Source organism: Heliangelus exortis, chromosome 24 (genome assembly GCF_036169615.1).
Source record: "Heliangelus exortis chromosome 24, bHelExo1.hap1, whole genome shotgun sequence".
NCBI classification, from domain to species: Eukaryota; Metazoa; Chordata; class Aves; order Apodiformes; family Trochilidae; genus Heliangelus; species Heliangelus exortis.
In genome coordinates, this window is record NC_092445.1 from 984,005 (window position 1) to 1,008,270 (window position 24,266).

Below are 24,266 nucleotides of genomic sequence, written 5' to 3' on the forward strand. Positions count from 1 at the left end.
GCACATAGCTCTAAATCCCTGCTGGGTACACACTGGTCCTAAATATTTTTGCAGCCAAGGGGATGCCCTTTGCCCAAACTGGGAGTGTAAGAGTGGAGTGAAATCTGCACTTGAGCAGCCCCTTGATAAAGCTTCACCTAACTGGTGCCTTTTTGTGGAGAAGCTGCAGCTCAAATCCCCCCCCTTGCTGGTGTCATTAAATAGACCAGAGCCTCTCCTCTGGCTGTTTGACTTCTTATCCCTGCAAGGAGTAAATCAGCCCCTGACATCCTTTGTTTGTGGTGTGGCTCTTCTGCCTCAGCACTGGTCCCTAGGTGGCACTAACTGTTATTTTTGGGTTGATTTCAGCCAAGGCTCTGCATAGCTGAGCTTGTCCCCTGCTGCAGTGACAGCTGCATCTCTGGCCAGGCTGGCTGCTGGTGTGGGGTTCAGGAGGATGGGGCAAGGGCTTGAACCTCCTCCTGCTGCCCCAACATTCCAGCAGCAGCTCCTGGAATTCATTAAACGAGGGGCAGGGAGTCAAGCACTCTCCTCTATTTTTAGTTGTGTCTTCTCTAAGACTGCCAGGGAATAGAAAACTGGGGAGAGCTTGACCTGAGGGAGAGCTCAGGACCTGGTGGAGCTCAGCATGCTGTTGGGCCTGCTGTGTCTCTGGTGAGGTTTCCACGGTTCAGTCCATTTCCTGGGCTGGTTCTGGAGCTGAGGCTCGTGCCACACTGATTCTGCCTTTCCCTGAGCCCACACCACTTTTTCCCAGCCTGCAATCAATTCTCCAGGCTTTTAAAAACACTTTCTAGATCTTTCAAGTGCAGCCACTCATATTTTTAATACTTCCTATCCATACTTAAGGGGAAAAGTATTTCTCTCTGAATGCAGAAACATTTCACCATATGAAAACGTGATCCTGCAATCTGACCTCCTCTAATCTTTTAATGGTGCATCTTGGCAGAAACGTGTTTGACAAACCATTTCTAAGCCCTGGAACAAAGCTGACTTTCCAGGGAGCTGTTCTTGCCTGTCCTGGCACACAGCCTGGAGAGAGCTGATGCTCTTCCTCTCTATTTTATTCCTCTTTCCTCTTGGAACCAGTCTGCTGTGCTGCAAGACACTGTCTCAAGTGAACATCAGCTTCATGCAAGCTGATCAAATCCACGATGGGAGCTTTCTGCAATAATTGAGCAGACTCTGGGTAGGACAGGAATTCTGAGGTGTCCAGGCTCCATTGCCCAGGCACCCTCTCTGTCCTCCCTACTTCCCAAAGTACTTCTGCATAAACCAGCCCAGTACCAGAAAGATGTGGCTGCTAAAAAATGGGATTCTTCTTCTTTCATGGGAAAGACCGTGTGGTCTTAGTTTGGCAACAATGCCCTTCAAAGGACACAACTCCTGCTGTTCAAACAACCAAGAAAGGAAAACTCTCCAGTAGGGAACCATACAGCAAAGGACAGGAGAAGCAGCTTGGATTTGGCAAAACTCAAGGCTAGCTGCCACCGTGCCAAGTGGGACTGCAAGAGCAAAATCAGTCTCTTCAGCTCCAGAGGGTGCTGCTCAGCCCTTTAATAATTGCCTCAACAATGGATCAATTGTTGGTTTTGGAGGGTGCTACCCTGGGCTGGACTGGATTAAATCTTTGGTTAAATACTTGATGCAGAGCCAGGTGAGTGTGTGTGTTCCAGGTATCCTTCACTGCACATACACACACGTAGCAAAGCAGTGCAGCATCTTCTAGTTCTGTGCCAAAATTTCTTGAGTTTGAAATTCAGCCCTTCAGAGGCATTTTTTTTTTTTTTTGGCAGTGGATTGGGCTGTGCCTGCCACTTCACCTGCTAAATCAAGGGGTGAGCACAGGAGAAGCATGGGGCTAGCTGGAGCACCCCTTCCTCCTGGGTAAATCATTTACTTGAAATCTCTTTGTTCTAGATCAATGTTTTACAATCAGGAGAAGCTTGGGAAGCTGAAAGGAGATTTCCTTTACACCCTGTCCTGGCTTTCTGCTCTCAGCACTGCTGCTGGTGACAGTGACTCTGGGAAGAGGAGCCAAGGGCAGAGGGCCAGGAGCTGGCAAAACCCAGCCACCTGCTCTCCTCCCACCTTGTTTGCTCTTCTGAAATGGCTGCTCTGCTGCTCTGGAGACCTTGTCACTGGCTGGCAAAATGTGGGAACGTGGCACAGGAATTGGCTGTGCCTATTGTGTGTGTACAAGCGTGTGCACAATACAGACAAAACATGGGCTGCTGGAGGGCAGTGCTGGAGAAATGATTCAGTTGACCAGCTTAATTTCTTTGTTTTTCTACAACCTGGCATAATCCTGAGTGTTTCTCTTCACCTTCTGCCCTGCTTGCTTTGGGGGAGGGAGCACTGATACCAGTGTGTGATGCAGGATCCCTTTGTTTAGATTGGGAATTCCTCACATAGAGAAGCTCCTGGGGTGAGGAGAGCTCTGTGAAGTTTATTGTTTGTGCCTGTAGTTCTCTAGGCACGGTGTTCACCAGCACTGGTGTAAACTGGGAGCCCTGTTGTACAACAGATCCCACCAGCAGTGCATCCTGGGGTGCCCTTTGGAGCACTGGATCACCCCACAAAGGGTTTTGTGAAGAACTTACTTGAGCTGGGTTTAATTTACTGTCTTGATGCCCATAGGATGGCAGAGCGTGTAATTCTGAGCAGCTTGGCAGCTTTAAACAGAGGGACAGGGGTTTGCATCATTCTCTCCTGTGACCCAGTTGGTTTGCACTGAGTGAGTCCGTGGGGATCTGAGCCAGTGGCCTTTCAGCTTGCAAGGAACAGCTTTGGCCTTGCAGACCACAAACACATGCCTAAAATGAATATAATTCCTCTCCTTATTCCTATATCCAGCAGCTGAATACCAAGAAATCCTGATTTATTGAAATAATTCTCAATCTCTAATTGACTCCTACAAAGCGACTTAAACCAGCTATAACTGGGAGAGTTCTTTAAATATTTGCAATCCGGGCTTGGCACAGGGCAAGCTCTTCTTATGGTGAGGAATTTAGGAAATTTCCATTACTTCCTATGGGATTTCAGAGGTCAGTTTGGGTCTGTGTAGGAAGGAAAAGGTTAGAAGTGAAGCCAGCCATTTACAGCTGAAGTGTGGTGCTATTTCCATATGCAGAAGAGTGGTGTTTGTTTGGTTTTTTTCCTTTTTTCCTGTTTTTGTTTGTTTGTTTGTTGTTAATTTGCTCCCTACAAAGGGATTGCTTTGGCCTGGCTTCAAATCCCCCTGTGCCAGAAGAACATTTTCAAGGCAATCTCATGGCACAGACCTTGTGCCTTTTTTTTGTCCTGCTGTCTCTGCTGCCCTTCAGTCTCTCCTGCCATTTGACCTCTCTGCCATTCATTTGGGGTCTGAGGAGTGTCCTTTGCCTGCACGTGTGGCAGCTTGCACTGGTGTTCCCTGTGGATAAGTGCTTCACCTGGGAAATAATGGCCCAAAATACAGGAGCTCCTGCTCCCTGCACTCAGCTGCTGGCAGATGGAGTTGGGGGATCATCTGGTGATCCGAGTATGCCGGGTGACGTGTGCTGCAGGGTGTTAAATCACTGTTTTGATGCAAAGTTTTTGTTGCCCTGCTCTCCTCTCCGTGTAATCTGCAATCTGCTGTTGGTCAGCTGTGTGTGCATGGACAGAGCAGTGTGGTTTTGTTTTCCTTGTTTTTCTTTGATTGTAAGAAGCTCTTGCATCCGCAAATTGCGGCTGCTTTGCTCGGTGGTTTTCTCCTTGAAGCTCTTTGGACCCGTGTTTCTCTTCTCTGCTTTCAGCCCGTGCACAGCTGAGCAGTAGCAAGGGCAGCATTTATTGTGGTGGGTCAGCTCCAAACATCTGAGCCTCCCCTGTTCACAGCCCGGGCTATTAAAATGCATTAATTTAATGCCTTGGGGAGTGGGGACAGTGCTTCAGGGGAACTGCCTGTCCTTGGTGTGGGAGCAGTGACTTCCAGCTGCCAGGCTTTCCCCAGCCTGTGCCTTTGAATCAAATGTGCTCATCCCAGTCCAAGGAGACAACCAGGTAGTCCAGATTAAAGGCAAAAATACCTCTAAAGAAGGAAGGAGCTTCCCACAAGCAGCACTGAGACAAGGGGGGAGCTGCCCCCTTCTGCGTGCTGCAACCCTTACTTAGTGCTGCAGGAGGAAAGTGTAAATAGCTGTGAGAAGTGGGTTTATTTTTCCAGAAAATGGGGTTTGGTTGGCTCTTATTTAGCACCAGTGTGTGAACAATCCTCCCTGGGTCGGCACTAGTGAGGATGAAGCTGTCCCAGGCAGCCTGTGCATCAGCCCAGGGGGTTATCTGCTGATGAAGAGGTAGGACACTTGCTCTGAATGCAATCAGAATAATGTGCCTGCTAGATTAATTCTCTATTGGGAGGCAAACGGAGAGGTCTCGGTGCCACGTGTCTTTTTGGTGTTGTGTAAATATTTGAGAGGGATTTGGTCTGGCACCAACCTCTCTGGAGCCCTGATGGGCAGGGTTTTTGCTCTGGTGAGCACAGCGAGAGGAGCTGGACAGCTCTGCTTGACAAAAATAACTTCGGACTTGGCTGGCAGTGAGGAGGAAAAGCCACTCCGTGCAGTTCCAGAGCAAGGGGGAGGTCGGTCCCCTGTGTGAGGAGGTGCTGGTGCTCCTTTTGTAGAGTGTGGCCGAGGGGTTTTCATGCTGATTGTCTCCATTGTGGTACCCATCGCCTGAGCCACTGCTCGGCCGGTTCCTCATGGCCATATGCTTAAAAAAACCCCACAAATAAATAAAAGAAATAAAACCCCGCCAACTCCCCCCCACCCCGTCTATCTCCCTTTTGAGCTGGGCCACAACTTTCCCCGGGAGACAGCGAGCTGTAGTTAAAATCTAGGTCACGGAGGGAGGCGAGAGCAGCCGGCTGCCCCTCGCAGGGCTGAGGGTAGCGGCCGCCTGGCTCCCTCCGTGTCAATGCGGGCGGGCGCCAAAGGATCGCGGCCCCTTCCTTCCCTCCCCCTCCCTTTCCCCGCCATCGCTTTAGCGCCATGCCGGCGTGCTGCCGCTAATCCTGTCAGTTCAGCCTCCCACTGCCGAGTGTTCGGCGGCCGGGCTGAGGCAGGCAGAGGGCTGAGGAAGGCGGCGGTGCCGGTGCCGGTCCGGGCCGCTCGGGCCGCGGTGCTGAGGGAGAGGAAGGGCTCAGGAGGGCTGGGGGGGGGCGCGGTGGAAGCGCTGAGGGGGTGCGCGCTCCCGCTCCTCACACCCTCCCCGGCAGCCGCCGTTTCCCCTCAGCCAATAGGAGCGCGGCGCTGACGCCCCGCCCCCTGCTCTCGGCCAATGGGAACTTACTACAGTGTTGTGGGGGGCGGGGCCGGGGGTGCGGGGTTGGGGTTGGGGAGGGGGGGGCTGGCGGCGGAGCGGCGGGGCCGGGAGGAGCGGGAGCGGAGCAGGGCCGGGGGCTGGGGACGGAGCCGCACGACCCCGAGGTGCTGGAACGAGGAGCGGGGTTCGGTTCGGTTCGGTTCGGCGTGAGGACGGCGGGCGCCGTGCGCGGGGGCGGCCGCGCGCGCGCTCTCGGCGGGCGGGTAAGTGCGCGGGAGCGTATGCGTGCACCCTGCGCGTGCATCTGTGCACCCTGCGCGTGCGTGCGGTGTGTGTGCGCACAGGGTGACTGCACCCCGCGTGGGTGTCCCCTGGGTGTTCGTGGCCGTGCACCCTGTGTTCTGTGCGCGCACCCCCGTGGTTTTGCACGGCGCGGGCTCGTGCGGGGTGTACCGGTGTGCGCGCGCAGCGAGCCCCCTGTGCGTGTGCAAGGGAAGGGTGAGTGTGCATGCATCGCCCGCAAGCGCACGGCGTGTGTGTGCGTTGCGTGTGTCAGCTGTGCGTGCACGGCGCGTGTGTGCACAGTGTACGTGTGTACATTTACGTATCTGTGCATTTATACACACATCTGTGCATTCACACACGTATCTGTACATGTCCAGGGTGTATCTGTGTGCGGACACTGTGTGTACGTTGCGAGCGTGCACAGCGAGTGTGCATCCCGTGTCTGCACAGCGTATCAGTGTGTGCACACTGCAGGTGTGTGTGCAGCCTGGGTGTCTGTACGTTGTGCTCGCGTTTGCACAGCGTGTGTGCACGATACATGTGTCTACATGGGGGGCCGGTGCACGCACAACGCCTGCGTGTGCGCACAGTGCACGTGTGTGTGCACAGGACGTGTGTGCACAGGGGTTATCTATGTGTGACCGCACGTCGGTGCACGCACGGTGCGCGTGTGTGTGTGTGCACAGTGCATACGTGTGTACACCACACGTGGGGTAGACGCGTGTGCACCGCACGTCGGTGCATGCGTGTGCACGGTACACATGCGTGTGCAGGGCCCATGCCCGGGTGTGCACGGGGTGTGTGCGCGGTGTGTCCGTGCGTGCAGAGCTCTCCGCGGGGTGTTGGGTGCCGGGGAGAGGCCGAAAGCTGCGGCTCAGCCGGAGCGGATCCTGCAGGAGGCGAGAAACGGAGGACGGAGGGAGGAGTGGGGGGACGGGACACGGGGGGACGGGACGTGGCACTCAGGGTCCCCCCCTTGCTGCCCCCCGGGCCCCTTGTGCAGGAGGAAGAAGGAGACGTGGCAGGGAAGAGCGGGGGGCTCTGCGAACCCACCCGTGGGATGAAGGTGGGTGCCGTGGGCTGGGTGCAGGATCCTCCCCGGCCGTGCATCCATCCCTCTGCGTTTCAGCTCCCGCAGATCCCTCAGCCCGCGGGGCAGGATGCTCTGCAGCTAAAAGGATTTTCCTGCCAAGGCATATTTGTATTTTTTATCACCGGCGAGGCTGCGTTTGCAATGGAAACGGCTCCAAAGGGCCTGGAATGAGTTTAAAAAAAAAATATCCCGCCCTGACCATCCGTGAATGCCGCCTCTGAAAACATCTGGAACTCTGTCCTTTGGTGGTTCTGGTTCCCCTTTTTGTGGGCTGAAGGGGATGTGTGAGGTTTTTTTGGGGGGGATGGCAGCCCGTGCAGCTCTGGGTGCAGAAATGTCTCTTAAAAACTGCACGTTTCCAGGTTGCCCAGAGAAAATTCCCAGTCCGAGTTGTGGGGGCAGGTGTTGTGCTGGGAATTACAGTTCAGTTGGAATTGAGTTCTCTGGGTAATAATTTAATTCAGGTAGTGGTGTGAATGCAGAGAGAGAAAGCAAAATTTCATTTCTCAACAGCAGCACAAAATGAATTTTCTTGCCCTCTCTTGCTACTGAGGATTTTGATGCCAGGTTTTGTTGCCTGAGTTCCATAGGTCTGGTTTCTCAGAATGACTTCAGTTTGCAGTTCACAGCTGAATTATTGAACGCAAAAATAATCCCTGGAAGGTCTCCTGGGGTGGGGATTGGGGGGTGGGAGGGGAAGGATGCTCTGGGGGAGGCAGAGGGGCTGGGGTGGTTGATGGTGATCCCTGTGCAGTGCAATTCCTTTCACAATTAGTGTGATTGGTGTGTGGCTGTCCCAGGAGCTGCTCCGGGTGCTTGTATTGCTTTGTGGAGGTGCAGTAGTATCTTTGGTTGGCTGGTTTTTTTTTTTCATGGCTGGCACAAGTGTGTTTTGCAATTACTGAAGGTTTTCCTGCAATGTTGACGGGGATGTCCTGCTGGAGGGGGGTGTTGGGTGTGGGTGCTGCCAATGCACTTGATGTTTGGGGGTTTTTAACATCGTGGTGCCAACCTCTGGCATCTTGGGTTGTGTTTCTGTGACAGTTTTGGGCCTGGGGTGTGATTGAAAGGCAGGGTGGTCCTTTGTATATCTCTGCTGCCATGGCCTTAATAAAGAAGGCAAGGATTTTCTAGGATTCCCATGGACAAAGATAATCTGCTGCAGAAGGTAAATATCAGGATAAACACTGTGCACCTTACGTTTAAAACTCAATTAGAGCCTTTTGAAACGGAGAAGGAACGATGATTATTTTGTTTTCCTCTAGAATAAATGCATTAATTATTTCCTGTATCAGTTCAGATCAGAAGAACAGGAATTTCCTCTGTTTTCAGCTGGTTTCACAATTGCAATTTAAACCCAATTTCTACCAGAACCACAGCATTTTCTTTCTCTGTCTTGTGGACTCCTGGCCCTGGACAAGGGGAGGAAGGACTCTTTTTTTTTTTTTTTTTTTCTCAGCCTATTTCAACACACCATACATTTCCAAACCCTAAAAATGCTTTGAACTATTACACCCCAAATCCACAGCTCCTGTCTCGGGTAGCTGCCAGCTGCCTGCCTGCTCCACACCAGCACTTTTTTCACTTGCTATTTTCATTCTGGCAGCATTTGATTTTCAGAAAAGCAGTAAAGCCCCATTTACTGCTTGTTGAGTTTGGGTTTGATGGCAGGGAGGCTGCTGGATGTGTTGCTCCTCTAGTAAGCAGCAGGGTTTACAAATCCATTCATTAGTGATCAAAGTGTTGGCTGTGCCGGGATAGCTTGCAGGCTTCCAGCCACAGGATGTTGGGATGCTCCATCTGCTTTGATATGTTGATGGGTGGATGAGAGCGTTGGGAATGTGGTGTGAAATGTGCTGGAAGAAAAACTGTAGGTAGGGAAGTGTCGCTGATGGAAGGGCAGTGGCTCTGGGATGGGTTTTCACCCCGAGTTATTGTAGCATCTCCAAGGAACTTTGGCTTTTTGGTGTCCATAAGTAAAAGTTCTCCATCTCCATCCTCGGGGCAGTTTGTAGGTGGGCATCTGGCCAGGGGTTTCTCACCAAACACTTTGGTGTATTTTCTGATGTGGGGTGTTTGATGGGAGCCTCTTGGGGGGACCATAACCCCCCATCTACTGCAGAGCAGGTTTGTCTTCAGCCTCTTGTTGCCCTATTTCGTGTGTTTTCTTGGAAAAAGCCCAAGCAGTTGGCTCAGCTCAGAGATGCTGTGGATGGGGAGGGCTCCAGGCTCTCTCCACATGTCCGGGCTGGGGGATTTCCTGGAACAGAGAACCCTGAGTAGGGTGGGAAGCTTCTCACCCCACTGTGGGGACAGGAATGCTCAGCTCTGCAGCTGGGCTGTAGCTGTGGGCTCCACTGGGTTTGTCTGGACTTGCTCTGCTGAAGCTGCTTTTACCTTCATGGTAATGAGCAGCGATGAATCAGATGTTGCTTTAATAGCAGAGTCTTTGAAGGGCCTGCAGCAGCCCTGTGGATGCAAATAATTTCCCACTATAAACCTTATTTTGTGTTGTTTTGGGTTGTGGTGGTTTTTTTTTTTTTCCTTTTTGGAAACTCCACTGCAGGTCTGCTCCTTCCTGACCACTGTTCACCCACAAGCAACTTTTCTGGAGCATTAAGGAAGGGCAGATGCTCAGATTGCTGGGTCTTGCAGCTGTGTTTTGTTGCTGTTGTGCATCTCTCTGGGGAAGCTCGATGCAAAGCTTTGCATCTCAAGTGGAAATTGCACTCTGGGCTTGGTGATCTTTTGCAATGATTTTTCTGCTTTCTTGGTGCTTGGCTTTTGCCTGTAATCTGGTGTAGATTAAGCAGGCAGCAATACATAAAGATTTCCCCTTATATTTGCTGTTTTGCTGCGGTTCCTTAAGTTGCAGAGAATTGTAGGATGTGGCATAGTGGGGATTTATCTGCTTCTATCGGATGGATTAGGTAGGAATGTTCATGGCTTGCAGCTAATCCAGATTAATATTATTAGTTTCTTTACGTTCAGTCAGTTGTTTACGCTTGTTTTCTGTTTATGTGAATTTTTGCTTGTGTAATGCCACTAACATTATGTATTAAAAGCCAAGACTTTTAATTCATCAACATAGATGGGCTAAATCTTTTTTTTTTTTTTTTTTTCTTTTAATGAAGCAGTTCTGCAGAGAAGAAAATTACATGTGCTTGGGGGGTGTGTTTCAAGAATCCCAGCTCTCCCAGGGCACTCTCCTCCTCTGCTGCCAGTCCAATATGGGCTTTTTAAACAAATGCCTGTGCCAGCTTGCTTTAGCTTCTGTGCTCCAAACAAGGCTCTGGAGCAGAGGTTTATAACTCATAATTCAGTGAGTCGCAGAGCACTTGAACTCTGGTGCTTTTGGAGGGCAAGGAGTGTTTTGTATCTCCTTGATCTTTATTCAGAGCCTGGCAGGTGTAGGAAGAGGAGCTCTGGGGAGCGTTGCTGCTTGTGGTTGCTTTCTGGTTTCTGGTTGAGGTTGGTTTCTCTGTGCCTGGCGTGCTGTGACCATGGTCATGGCCATCATGGTCATGGCCATCCCCTCGTGCTTCCCTCCCACAGATGTGTTTTTAGAGAGTGGGACATGAGCCAGCAGGTTCACCCCATCAGACAACATCCCCTATGGCCAAACCTGCAGCCTGGACTTGGGGACCAAACCTTTGCTCTGCCCAATCCCAGGTCCTTCTTACAGGTCAGGCCAGGCTGTGGTGGCAGCAGAGTTTGCTGTGGATGGAGGTTTGGTTTGGAGAAGCAGCAGGAGAAGATCTGGGCTAGTTAGCTGTTTCTGTGAAAAACACAATTCCTTTGAACCCGCGGGTCACTGGTTGTAGGCTGATTATTTCCCCCCCTTCCCCGCCCCACGTAATGCGTGTGTGTGAGAGAGATAATTAAAAGCTTGGAGTTAAATAAATAAGCTGCTCGTGTGGCTTTATTACTGCAGAGTATAAAACTGTAGAGTCAAAACACTTGGAGATGGAAGGTGGTGTGTGCTGCTCCTGGTCCTGCACCTCCTCCTCTACCTTTTGGTAATGGAATGCTCTCAATTTATGATTGCAAATGGTTTTTTTTTTTTTCCCTTCTGGGCTTGCATATCACTAAATATAAGAAAAAGCTGCTCACTAAGTGGGAACAGTCCCATCCCATTGTTTCTGGGCCCCCAGGCTGTATTTATGTGTCCCACTATTCAAACTCTGCAAACAGGATTAATAATTCCCTCCTGGGTTCATCTGCCATGCCTCAAATTGCATCAAAAGCACGAGCTGGGCTTTGAAATTCAGCTGTGAGATGGGGCTGGGTGCCTGGGGATAGGTAATGGTATAAATCTTGAAGGGTGCTTTGGTTTTATCCCTTGGACATTTTATATTCAAGCCCTGGTTTCTGCCTCTCTGAGCTGCCTCAAGGCAGGCACTTGGGAAATGAGAACCATGCAGCTGGTGACCATTCCAGGGGAGTTCTCAGACTGGTTCATCATTGGGCAGGGCCTGGTTGATGGAAGGCTAAAAAAAAAAAACCTTTTCAGGTCAAGCTTCAGCTACCCTAGCTAGGAAATGTTTTTCCTCCTGCAGCCCTCGCTGCCTTCCAGTTCCTGAACCAAAGGGTAAAGCAGCACCACAATGAAATATCCCTGATTTCTCCTCTTAATGTGAGGACCAGAGGATGCTCTGGGGCTTTATGGGCAGATGCAGATTCTCAGAGGTGCAGCTCAGGGTGGCAATTTGCAGTCTGACTGGACAAAAAACCTCAGCCTCTGAATCCCCAAACAAAAACTGTTATTCTGTCTTTTCAATACTGCAGCCCCATGGGTGGAGAGTGGGGAAGAGCAGTGGGGAGCTCTCATCCTCCCTACCTAAGGCAGCCCTACAATTCTTCATGTAAATGAAAATACAGCTCTTCATTTTGTCTAAAAAACTCTTAAAAGCCAGCATTAAACCAAAGGTTTCTGCTGTAGGTGGCTGCCTTACAACTTGGAGCATGGCAGTGGTTGATGTGCAAAATGGAAATTGAGTATTTAAAGTTGTGCAGGGGGGGTTAGTGTGAAGTCAGAAGAAAGACTGCCTGGTCAACATCTCTGTTTCTCACATGTGTAAGTTCCTCAAGGCAGTAAAAAGGCCATCTACAACCTAAATGCTCAGGCAGAATTGAGAGGATGTGTTCCCAGGCTCCTTGTAGGAGGAAGGGATCACATCCCATGCAAGAAAACAGCATTTCCAGGATCCTCAGTAGAAAATAGTGAAATTTCAGCAGTGAGAAAGCAGGTGGGGTGAGTATCAGCCCTTGCCCTGGTGTCTCTCCATCCTTCCCAGGGATGTGAGGTCCTAAGGCTGTCCATCCATCCATCCATCCATCCATCCATCCATCCATCCATCCATCCATCCATCCATCCCTCCCTCCCTCCCTCCATCCCTCCCTCCAGTGGGAGCACTGGCACTGCTCCCATGTCCCTCCATCCCTTGGGGTTGGTGCCAGCAGCCAGTGCTGATATCTCTCCTTTTTTATCTCCACCTGCCAACTTGAGAGTGAGTATGTGTGGTAAGAACCTAGTGAAAGTCTTGGTGAATAAAGCACAGAAATAGCAATACTATAAAACTGACGTGTGGGCTGCCTGGTACAGCTGCTGGAATTATTTTCATCTGGGTACAAACTGGCAATGTTTGGGGGTTTGGGGAGGAGTCCAGCTGCAGAGAAAATGACTGTTTTCAGCTGTTTGTTGTGTGTAGCTTTAATGAAAAGGGCTTAGGGACCCCCACGCTTTCTTGGAGAGGGTGAACAGCAAGGAAGAGAAACTGCTTGGGGAGGGAAAAAATGCAGGTTTAAATATTTTCCCATTGATTCTGGTGTGCAGCCCATGCCTCCTGGGGGGTTTCAGCAGGATGGAAGAAGAGAGCTCTTGCAGACACACAGGTTTGCTGCATTACCTGCACAGATGGGCTGACTTCATTCATCAGGAGTTTTTGAAAAATAATTTAATATTGCAGAGGACAGGGGCAGGATGGAGCCTGGAGAAGGGGGGGAGGTTTATTTGTGGGGAAGCAATGGGGGGGGTTGAATGGATGTGAATCTGGGGGGGAAATGTCCCTGTGCTGGAGTCTTGTGACTTCAGTAGTGGCCGATGCCATTTCCAGGGGGTTTCATCAGAGGAAACAGTTTCTGTAGACTTCTCATTGAGTTTTTTTTTATTCTTCTTGTTGTTCTAAGTGCTGCTTCTGTTATTTCCCTCCTGGCTACCTCCATGCTGTCTTCAAAAACCATTTCCTTTGTTTATGGGTGGCAGGAGATGGTTTGTTTGCTGCCGTCTGTCCCTGGGCTTCCCTTCCCTCCCCCAGGAAATGCTGGAAAAAAAATCTGGAGTTGGCTGATGGAGTCAGAGCAGCATCTTGCTGGTCCTGGAGCAGGGCTGGCCTGTCCCCACAGCCAGGTTTGGGAAACTTCACCCCTCCTAACAAGAACCTAAGGGACTGGCAGCATCCAAGCTGTGTTCATCTCAAGGAAAGCCTTTTTCCTTTTTGTTTGCTTTGAGTAGCTGATGTCTCCCATCCCTTCAGTTTTGGGGCAAAACTCTTCCTCTTCTGGGTGGTGTTCAGGTAAACTCAAGCCCTGTCTGCAAACATCCAGCTCGGGGGCAGTGGGGAAAGAAACCCACAGTGGCCTGAGCCATGCTACTGGCTTCATATTCTGCAGCTGCTACTCTTGGTTTATTTTAAAATGTTGATTGACTCTTCATCTGGCCTGATGATGACAAATGGTGATACTCCTTTTGTAAAGATTTAGTTTATTTTAAAAAAAAAAATTCCCACTGCATGATGAATAGAGGGAGAGCTGGAGGAAGCTGAATCTATTAGTGTTATGTGCCTGCTTGCCTCCAGAGGCAGGAATGGGACTTGATAATGAACATGAGAGATGACTTTAGCAAAGCAAGGCTTGGAATTACACTGAAATTTGGTATTTTCACAGCAACGTTTTTCTTGCAGCTTTATTTCTCTATGTAGTTGTACAGGAGCCTTCAGCACCAGTACTGTCTGATGATTACACTGGTCAGTATTTCTATTTCTATTTCTATTTCTATTTCTATTTCTATTTCTATTTCTATTTCTATTTCTATTTCTATTTCTATTTCAAGTGCCTATCCCTATATTGAGCCATGCAGTGCTAATTGCAGCAAGAGGTGATCTAGTAATGCAAATGCAGCAGGCTGGAACTTTTTATTTCTTTTTTTTTTTTCCTCTGTGGGTGTGTGGTAGATGCACAGCTGCATCTCTGCCAGCTTTAGATTGATTGCACACAGGTGAAGCAGAGGAGCCCTGGGAGCACCTGGGGATCAATCACTCAACAAGTTCAGGTCGTGAGGGTTGCACAGAGCTCAGCACTGGCTTGTGAGCTGGTTTGCTTTCTTTGCTGGGCTGAGCCTCCTGGTGGAAGTGGTTGCACATTAACCATTTCCCATGATTTCTCATCACAAACAGTTGTGAATTGTTGGTGTAGAAGGAACAGATGCAAAAAGCCCTGTGCAGCCTACTACCTCCTGTCTGGGTCTTTTAAATCAAAAACAGAATTATAAGGAGGCAACTGTGCCCTTTTGATGTATGAACTAGAAAATCAGCTGAAATACTTTTGATAACTTGTGCTTGTTGGGAAGCAGTTTAAACTTCTGAAACTTCTGACTCTGGCAAAAAACCAACCAACCAAACAAAAACCAAGCAGTGCTTACTTATACCCAGACTGAAGTCTGATGAGTTGTAACTTGGGTAACACTTCAGCTTTCCCACTAGAAAAACATCTTAGGGTAGATGCAAAACTTTCGTTTGCTTTTAACCTAAACCCACCTGTTTTACTAAACTTCATCATACTCTGGCTGGGGGTGAAGAGGATGCAGGCTGCAGCTGTGCATCTCTGAAGCAGGAGCTTTGTGGCTAGGTTGTTCCTGTGTACTTCAAGGCTCTGCTTATTTTTTCCCCATCTCAGCAGAAACCCTCTCTGAAATAGTATTTTGAACCACTCACTTAAAACGAAAGAAAAAAGGAGAAAAATCCCAAGCTTCTCTGTGTTCCTATAGTTGGAAACCATCCTCAGAGATTTTCTAAATGGAGCAGCAAACAGCATTTGGGATTTATGAAAAGTGCAGAAATGCAGCCAAATGCTCCCTGCAAAGCTGAGCATTGTCCCCACATCCCAACGTCAGCCAAGCCCAGCAGTCAACTTGGTTCCTCCTCCCCAGAGGAGACAGCAATTGGCAATTGTGCAGTTTTTATCTGCTTTTATTTTGTGTTAATCTCTCTCCTCAGCCATTGTTTTGCTTTCCCACCCATTTTCTGTGTTTTTGCCCAGTCACAAGGTGGTTCATGGGTGCAGCCAGTTTGGATCTTGCGAGCCAGAGACACTTGGGAATGAGTCACTACAACTCAGGATAGGGCAAGTTTCTTGAAATCAACCTGAGAAATCCCCAAGCTTTTCACAAGCTTAAAATAAGGGTTGGCTTCAAGACACAAAGGATCCAGACCTCTTGGTATGGACAGCTGTGAGCTTTGTCAGTGGTGCTTTGGGTGCTTGTAATTTGTTGCTCTCTTTGGAAGAAAATTCTGGTTTTGCTGCTTCAAGCAGTGGATTATAATTTGTTTAAAATACAAATTGGAAAAGAAAAAAAAATTATCTTGGAGCAGTGCAGGTACTTGATTGTAAAGCTGATAGTTTGTTGTGCAGGTAAGGAGCCAGTGTGGCCCCTATGGCTTCGTAGGGTTGCAGAGATCAGGGTGTGATCTGCATCTACAGGAAAAATGGAAATGGCACTTGCAGTTCCGTGGGAGGATTCTCTTTTTGGTTGAATCACTGCAAATGGGGACGTGTGTGTTTGATTCCAAATCCAAGATCAGCCCAGTTTGCCTGGTTAAACAACTGTTTGGTGTGTGCCACCCACAGCAGCAGCCCACGCACCCATTGCCTGATTCCTGTTGATGTTTGTGTGGCACCTTCCTGTTTTAAGCCACTCTGGAAGTCAGTTTTGCTGCTGAAAATCAACTCCTTTTGTAAACCAGCAGCTCGCTGGCTGACCACTAATTGATTTAATTGCCTCTCTTAATATGAAATATATTGAGGTTTATTAAGGTGCTTTCTGCTGCCCCGAGGTCCTTGGCAGAAGCCATCCCAGACATCCATGAGTTGTCCATGTCCCCATGTCCCCATCAGCCACATCCCTGATGGGACCAGTTGATGCCACCACTCTGTTCCCTGCTCCTAGTCCACTGCTCCCAGCCCTGCTGCTGAGCAACCCTACAGCAAGATGGGGTTTTCTCAAAAAGCTTGTGTTAGGGAAGGTAGGCAAGGGCTGGGAGCAGAAATGAAGCCTAAAGAGGAGTTCTTTACCTTTCTATTTGTACTCTTTTATATAGAAATAGTCTAGCTCTGACCTACCCTGCTCTCAAGAATAAGTGACTTTTGAAAGTACATTGCACTATATTAAGAGAAGGTCAGATTTTTTTCCTCCTCAAAACCATGTAATATTAAATTAAAAACCGAGTAGGTAATTTTGGTTCAGTCATATTTCTTTCTGGCACGTAGCTTTTTCACCCTGGTGGCTCTGCACCACTCCTTTGTCTGACAGATGTCTGTTTGTGGCAAGGCAAAAAAAAAAACCCCAAACACTGAACTTTATGGGATCTTTCTCAAAACTGGACAGAAGGATGTCTTGTGCAGGGGTGGTTATTAAATCAGAGCAACAGGAGTTGCAAAATAGCTTCTTATGCCACTGGCCCTTGTCCTGGGCTCTGCAACAGAGACTTGTTCCAGACCTTACCTCCCAGGTCCAGTGTTGATGCCTGAACAGGTTCAGTTTGTGGTTTAACATGAACCTCACTGGGAGGGAGATGGCTGTGGGACATTTTCCTTGTAGTCTGGGGAGTTTGGGATCTCCATCTTCCTTTTTCTTTTGTATGACTTGCCAAAGGCACTTCTGCTCACAGGAATTAATCCAATGCTGATGGTGGTGTATGCCCCACATCTTGGAGATTTCCAGCTTGATGTCCCCAGTCCTCAACTGGTCTTGTATCTTGTGGAGTCCCAAAGAAGAAAACAGACATTCAGTCAGAGGCTGCTGAGATTTGGCCACTGAAGCTACAGTGACCTTCTGCTCATCCCCTCTTCCACCAGACCTGCTCGTTTTGCTCAGGGCTCTTAGTCCACCACCCAGACCAGGACTCTTCTTTCTTTTTCCCAGAGGAGAGCCTGGTCCTGGGTCCTGGCAGGTTTGGAACACGTCTCCAGCATCGCCCAGCGCAGCCGGCAGCAACCTCCCGCGTGAGGAACTCTGTAATTAATGTCAGCTCTTGAGCACTGAGTAATTGGGAGCAGTAATTGGATGGTAGCTTAAGTTGTAGGAGCATGGTTAAATAAACCAAACAGGCTTGCAGTCAGCAGGTAAAACACCCGGGAAACAGCAAATCCGGGTGGCAGGGGGGTGGGGATGCTGCGAGCATCCCTGTGCTTCAACAGCAAAACCCAAAGGTGCAGAGCAGGGGCAGGCACAGGCACCTCTCCTGCCTGCTGGAGGAGGGACACAGCCCACTGAGGAAGGTATTTTTTAAGCATCTCCCTTGCTCAGGGGTAAGATAATGAAAGGTTGTTGATGTGGAGCTGCAACTCAAAAACAGTTTTTGCAGCTTGTTTAGTTTGGGGAGCTGGGGTGAGCTCAGGACTGCTCTGTGTGTGTGTGCACCAACATCCTACTGGGCAGCCAGCTCATTGCAGTCCTCCTCTCTTTGCTTTTTGCTCTTAAACCACGCTTTTTGCCACTGTGCTTCCTGCAGCTGGCCTGGCTTTTCTCTACTCTCATTTTTGGTTCTGCTCTGCTAACAGCTTACACCAAGGAGGAGTCTCGGGGTGAGCTGAGCCCCAGACCTCATTTGCACGTTCATTATTTTTGTCTTACAGAGGAAGAAGTGACCATGTACTTTCAGTTTGTGTATGCAGGAAGGGAACCTGGAGGGGATGCAGAGGAGGTGCTTTAAGAACATTATTTATGGGGGAATAACCAGCTGGTTGGGCATGAGCTGCCTGGCCAGGCAGCCTGGGTGAGCTCACCCACACTTTTTGCTCTCTCCACTCTTTCGCCCTGGCGTCATTTGGAGGGTCTTCTTATGGCAGTTTTAGCCCAAACAATGATATCACCAGAGCTTGCAGAAAAGAGGATTTGTGTGGCATTTTATTCCCTTGTGCTGCATGAATGTGGATTTCAGGGATATTGTTGTGTGGCTCCTGCTGTCAGCAGCACGGTGAAAGGAGTAGCTCACTTGTCTGGTATTGCACCCCTCTCACAGCCCTTTTGCAGCATAATTTTAGTTGGGGCTCTCCATTCAGTCTTCAGTGCAGGGTGCTGGATAAGAGCAGTAGGTTTGGAGTCCAAAATGCCATGGATAATAAGTTTTATTCTTAATTTTTCTGGTGGTTTTGGGAACTTGCTAAATATCCGAGCAACAGAGTCCCCATGAGCCTGCAGAGCTTTCTGCTGGATGGAGCAGCATTGGGCTCAATGAGGCTTCAGCTGTGCACGAGGCAATTGCACAACTGGGATTTAAATCTAAAAAAGGGAAAAATAAGCAAAAGCTTCTCCAAAACAACATGCAGATATTCATCCTGCCTTTGCATTGTTGGGTGTGTGTGAGTGCACACACACAGAGCATGCACTGTGAATAGGGTAAGGATTATTCTGTGACCTAACTGGTAAAATAGGTATCAGTGAGATGCTAAATTGTGTACACAAGACCAGGAAGTTCTCCAGAAAGCAGCTCAGGCCTCAGCTACCATTTATTTTAGCAATGAGCTATCTAAACCAGCTGCCTTCTCCTTTCTGCTTCTGCTTTGACACTGTTAAAGGAAATATTTTGTCTTGCAGGGCTCTTGGTTTATTTTGAAATATTGGAGTAGTGACAATGTTGGGAGCTCTTTGATGTTGTCTTCTCAGCTGGTGGATGGCCAGCAGCATGCAGGAGGGTGGGAGAGATCCTTGATCCATCTTCTCCATCAAGTGGGGTGATTTTGGATCAGAGGCTGCTGCCATCTGTTATTCAGAAATACAAAGGCCATCCAGGGGCACTGATCCTGTCCTCTGAGGGTGCTGGGTGGCAAGGGTGGGAGCTGAAGAAGTCAAAAAAATACCTGCTGAGAACTGCTGGTGTTTGATGGGGGAGATCAAAACCTCCAAAGCCCTGCCCGTCCCAGCCCTTTGAGGGCAGAGAGAAAGGCAGCAACCAAGCCCAGAAGCAAACAGCCCTTGTAATGTGCTTGTAAACTGTGTCTCTGACCCCCTCCCTGAAGCTGCTGAGGGTGAATACAGCTTCCTTTTCCTTTCTGTCGTTTCAAGAAAGCCACATTTGTGCACATTTCCTCCATGCAAATGATTGCAGCATCCCTGAGCTGGAGGGGGGGTGCAGGGGCTGAGCAAAGGGAGCTGTGGGGACCAGCCAGGATGCAGTGGAAAAAAAACCCCTCACAATACCCTGTTATCTTCCTTCTCATTTTTTAAATCAATGCTTTCCCTTCCCCCCCAGGCCCCCGAGATGATATTTAATATCCTGCTTACTATTTCCTTTCCCTGATGGGACAGGCTGGGCACAGGAGCTCAGCTGCTGTGTCCTGGTGAGCTATTAGTGCATGAGGACAGGAGTCCAGTGGAGTCATTGAAAGCAAGAGTGAGCACGGACACCCTGTGGGATAACTGGGATAATGGCTTCGTGAGCAGCCAGAAGGTGTTCAGCTTAATTATTTTGGTTGGGCAGCAGAAGTGGTGGTAATAAAGTGCTCTCTGGGTATTTGCTCTCCCAGAGGATCAGAGGGATTCCTGACAGCTGAGCAATGGAAATGAACCGCTGGTAACCCAGCTGCCAAGAGGTGATTGGACCAAAATAAACAGGTTAGGCACAGAAATACCATCCCTCTGGCCTGCAGGTCAATACTGAGAGTATTGCCTGAAATGCTAACTGTTTGGGTTGGTTTTTTTTTTCCTCTGCAAACTTTTAAATCTCTGTGCTCCCACTCTGCAGCTCCAGGCAGAGGTTTCTCAGCACCGCCGTCACCTCCTGCTCAAGTCCTGCTGAAGAGATGGGTGATTTATTTAATGAAAATTGCATTTCTGAGCCTTGTGCCACTATGTCTTGTTAAAGCATCTGGAAAGCCGGGCTGTGTCTTCTCCCTGTCGGGGACACAGCAAAAGCAGACAGCAATTTTGATTCAAAGCCATCTCCAGTACAAATGGTTGTTTGCAAATGCATTGCATCAGATGTGTCAATGGATGTAATTAAGGAATGAAGACTGCTGCACACCCCTAATTAAGGGGATTAAAAACTAAAGCTGTCTGATTTCACTGCTGGGTGGAAAAAAATAAACAGAGTGGAGGCCAAAGCTTGGGCAGGGTGGTTCTGTTGCAGCTACATTGGGTCAGGACAGGAGCAGCTCTGTCATTCGTGGGTAATTGGCTGCTGAGGGCAGAACAAGATGTTTAATTGCTGCTTTGGTTTCTGTTCCTGGTGGGGATGGGAGGATTTTCAGCCCTGCCAACCGTGCTGGGCTGGAGCCTGGAGAGGTCTCAAGTTGTGTCACCTCATGGTGGGTTGGTGACCTGGGGTGTTGCCACCCATCAGCAGCTCGTGGCTGTGCAGGGTGGTGGGGTGGGATGGGATGGGATGGGATGGGATGGGATGGGATGGGATCTCCTTGTGTAGAAGCAGGAGTAAGGTGTGTGTGTGAGGTGCTCAACATGGGACAGGACCTTCAGGCATCTCTCAGGTGCTTTCTCCTGCTGTACTGGGCCAAATCTTGGAGAGTGAACTCTGTAATGGAATTTTAGAAAGCTGAACTCTATGTGGGCTTCCCCCTCACCTTGCTAAGTGGAGAATTACTTTGTCATGGAATGGGGACTGCCAATGGGGATGTTGGCATCGTGATCTGTTGCTTATTTGACTCAGGTGGGTGTCACACACCGTGTGGGTGCAGGATGCCCAAAGGAGATCCCTCCCTGCAGGAGATGTTGCAATCCCTGCTCTGGTTTTCCAGGAACCATCTTCTCCTTTGCTCTCCAGCTTCTGAAGCCACCCCAGGGGGGAAGGATGACTTTGGGGTCACTGAGCACCAAACCCAGTTTTGTGGAGGTGGTGGGAAGTGGCTGAGTGTGTGCCAGGGATGTGCAGTGATTGCTCTTCTGTAATACTTGATGCTGCAGTTGTCAGGGCAGTGTCCTTCTGGGGCCCTGGTGGCACTTGAGTTTGTCCCAGTCAAATTGAGTCAACACTTTGAGGCTTTACAAACATCATCTGACTGGTGGGTATCAGTATTTGCAACATCTGACTGGCCTTCTGGCCTGCCTGGTGATCACCTGTGTACCAGATCTTGCTGAGAACATCTTGGTACCCAGGCTTTAAATGGTGCTGGATGTCCAGGCAGGAGCCCAGAGATGTGCAGTTGGATCATCCCTATGGGATGCTCTTCTGGGAAAGGTGCAGAGGTTGAATTAACTCATCACCTGCTCTAATTAAAAAAAAAAAAAAAAAAAAAAAAAAAAAAAAAAAAAAAAGGAGAAATAAGAAAGAGGAGAGCTCTGTGCATGGTGGTTGCTTTGCTCTTTCTAATCTTGAGGCCAGGTCAGCAGCTCCTGGGGGCTGCATCCCAGTTTGCATTCCCATTGCTGAGTGCCCTGGGGGCTGCTGCCACCTGGGAGAGGGCTGATGGGGTTTGTGCTTCTGCAGGCTCCTCTGTGTTTGTTGGGGGACTGTAATTATCTCTCTGTGGTTTCTGAAGCTCAGTTGCAGGGTCATGTGAGTTTTCAAATGGTTTGGGTTCTTTCAGTGATACTGGGAGTACACAGCATGAGGTTTCTCCTCCTTCTTGAGGCTTTCACCACCCTGGTGTTCCTGCATGCAATGCTGAGCTCTGGAAGGAGAAGAGGAGACTTTGGAAAAGGGAAAACACCAAAGGGTGGCAGCTTCCTGAAACAAAACCTTCTCTTTGCTGAGGAGCAAGCACAGGGTGCTGCTGCTGTTGTATGATACCAGCAGTGGAATGTACCCACCCAGTGAAACTGGGCTGCACAAACCTCCCAGCTGCCTGACTCATTCCTCCTGGGCTTGGTGGAGCTTTTACAGCCATCCCAGTTGTGTCTCCAGAGCCAGCAGCCATGGTGGGGCTGGGTCCTTCCAGCCTGGTGGGTGCTGGGGAGGTTTCCAGCTTCTCCATCCCCTGCTCTGCAGGTGGAAGTGATGGGGGCTTGGCCATCCTGGGGGGAAAAAACCCAGGAATTCAGTAGAATCACAGAATCCCTGAGGTTTTAAAAGACCTCTGAGATCATCAAGTCCAACTGTCAGTGCCACCAGCCAACTAAACTGTGTCCTCAAGAGCTGCACCCTCATGTTTTGTGAACCCCTCCAGGGACAATCCTCAGCTTTCCACTGCCTGCCAGCACCCCAAGGTGAGGGTGGTTAAACTGGCAAAGTTCAGGGCTTGCTGATGGGGACTGGAGTTGTCCCCTTGCAGCCCCCATCTCCTCTGCTGGTGCTCGATGGAGCAAACCACATCTACAAACCCAGCTTTGCCCCTGGTACCAACCCAAACCAGCAACAAAGCTGCGTTGCTGCTGCCAAGGGGCACACGTTGTGCTGCTGCTGGTGTAGACACTGTCCTGAGGGCATCCTCACTGCTGGGGAGAGGGAGGCTCCTTTGCACTGAACCTTTTTGGAGTGTTGGTGCCAGAAGGAGAAGGAGAAGCAATGTCTGATGTCCAGGAGAAAAGGTTCTGGAATGATCTTAGGGCAGGGTAGGTGGGAACTGGTTTAAATGTCCTTCCTATTCAGCAGCGATCTTGAAGCAGTGAGCTCAGCTTCAAGCTTGGGTTGAAGATGCTTTAACCTGGGCTTTTTGGGGGATTCTTCTCCTCGGTGGTTCCCCCCCAGTGAATCCTGTGCAAGCAGCTGGCACGTTAGGTTGTTTTTAATGAATTTTGGGCGTCGCACCGGGGTGTGTCAGATGGATTCGAGGCAGTCGGATGGATGCAAATTTCTCTTGCAGCCCTCTAACTACAAATCAAGCAGTTAAGCACCATGTCCCCAGCACGCAGCAGCAGAACAGCCCATGCCTGGGAGCTGGAGCTGTCAGCACCCACAGCAGGAGATGGAGCCTGTGAAGAGCTTTTAGCGTCCAACACCCCGCTGGCTCTCGGTGCTGCAGTGGTAGGTACTTGGCAGGTGCCTCTGTGTGTGTGTGTGCATGGTGGTATTTATCTAGCAGTCAGCTCTTCATCAAAGGAGCGTGCAGGTCCCTCTTGGGTTCTAATTATAGCTTTGGTTTGGAAACAACCGAAGGGAAAACGATGAAAGCAAAAAAAAAAAAAAAAAGGAAAAAAAGCGCTTTTACCTCCATGCTTGAAAAACTGGAAGGAAGGAAAATGAGCCCTGTTATGTTAAAACCCTGAGTGTAAATGAGGCACAGTGTGAGTAAACACATCTGTGTTCAGGCAGGGAGAAAGGAAAAAAAGCCCCAAAAAAACCCCCGTTATGAATAATGCATGGAAAAAAATCCTCCTATTGAGTCGATTGAGATCTATTGCTTATTTCTCTTAAACTGTTGCTTTCCAGAGCAGTGCTGCTGGTGGAGGGAGGCTGCTGTCAGGTTGGGTGTGGGTGCTGTCATCTCTTTGGCTGTGATTCCCTTCAGGAATGGGGTGACCTGCAGGGATGGAGCCCGTCCCTCCTTGGTGTTGCTGGCTGGGCACCAAGTGCCGCTCGCTCGCCGCTCTCTTGTTGCTTTTATTTGCACAGATTTCTGGCTCCTGCCTCATTTCCTGCCTGCCCACGCTCCTTCTCTCCACCGAGGAGAGCAGAGCAGCCCCCGGGGTGCTATCTGCAAAGCCCAGGTGCTGGAGCTGCCAGCGGGGTGGGGATGGGTGCCGGGGGTCCCTCCCTGGGGTCGGGCAGATACCGGCTCCTGCTGCCAGGGAGGGTTTTGGTGCAGGGCTGAGCTCAGAGTTTCTTCTGCAGGGGTTTGGGATGGTGGGGTGGTTTGTTGGAGGTTTGTTTTTGTGCATTTTGAGGTGAAATGTTGTTTCTGCTCCGACTTCTATTGGAGAAGGGAGCCCTGAAAGTCACTTCTGCTGCTCGCTGTGGGATGGGCAGCAGCACCAGTATTAAACTGTTCCCTTAAAATTTTTAGCAAACTAGTGATACCTCCTGCCTTGCAGCAGGAGCAGTCTGAGCAGCTTTATTTGCTGCCTGAGCCTTCCCCATGGCTCTATTTTTGGTCCAGCTGCTCCAGGTTCAAGTGAGCTTTCTTCAAAGGTCCCTCATGGGCAGCAAACTCATTGCTGAGGACAAGGCTCCAGTGACAAGTTCATGTTTTCATTTAAATTTCATTGCTTTGGCAAAGAGCAAAACCCCCAAATTCCTGCATAAGGAATTCTGTAGCATCCAGGAGGATATCTGAGGATACAGGGGAGGAGCTCCTGGCTCCCTTCAGTTGTAATGCACTTACTGCTCCATTTAGTCAGGTCATTTTTTAAGCCCGGTCTCCAATTTGACATAAATGATTTGCTTTCAGCAGATGGTGAGTTACTATTTTTTGCCCTTATTTAAATAGGAAA

The 24,266-nt window shown here is 49.6% G+C and overlaps 1 protein-coding gene across 50 annotated transcripts in view; it reads left to right on the forward strand.

Moving 5' to 3' along the window:
* EPB41 (erythrocyte membrane protein band 4.1) overlaps positions 1-24,266 on the forward strand; it is a 90,338-nt gene that overhangs the window by 12,925 nt on the left and 53,147 nt on the right. For 9 of the 50 annotated variants that reach the window (XM_071767889.1, XM_071767893.1, XM_071767897.1 and 6 more), the window contains exon 1: positions 5,402-5,552. The exons of 35 other annotated variants lie outside the window; for them this stretch is intronic. The gene's annotated coding sequence lies outside the window, so the exon portion shown is untranslated. Of the gene's footprint in view, positions 1-5,401; positions 5,553-22,721; positions 22,861-24,266 lie in introns of those variants that run through there. 6 more of the 50 variants (XM_071767916.1, XM_071767918.1, XM_071767925.1 and 3 more) reach the window with 3 other exon arrangements.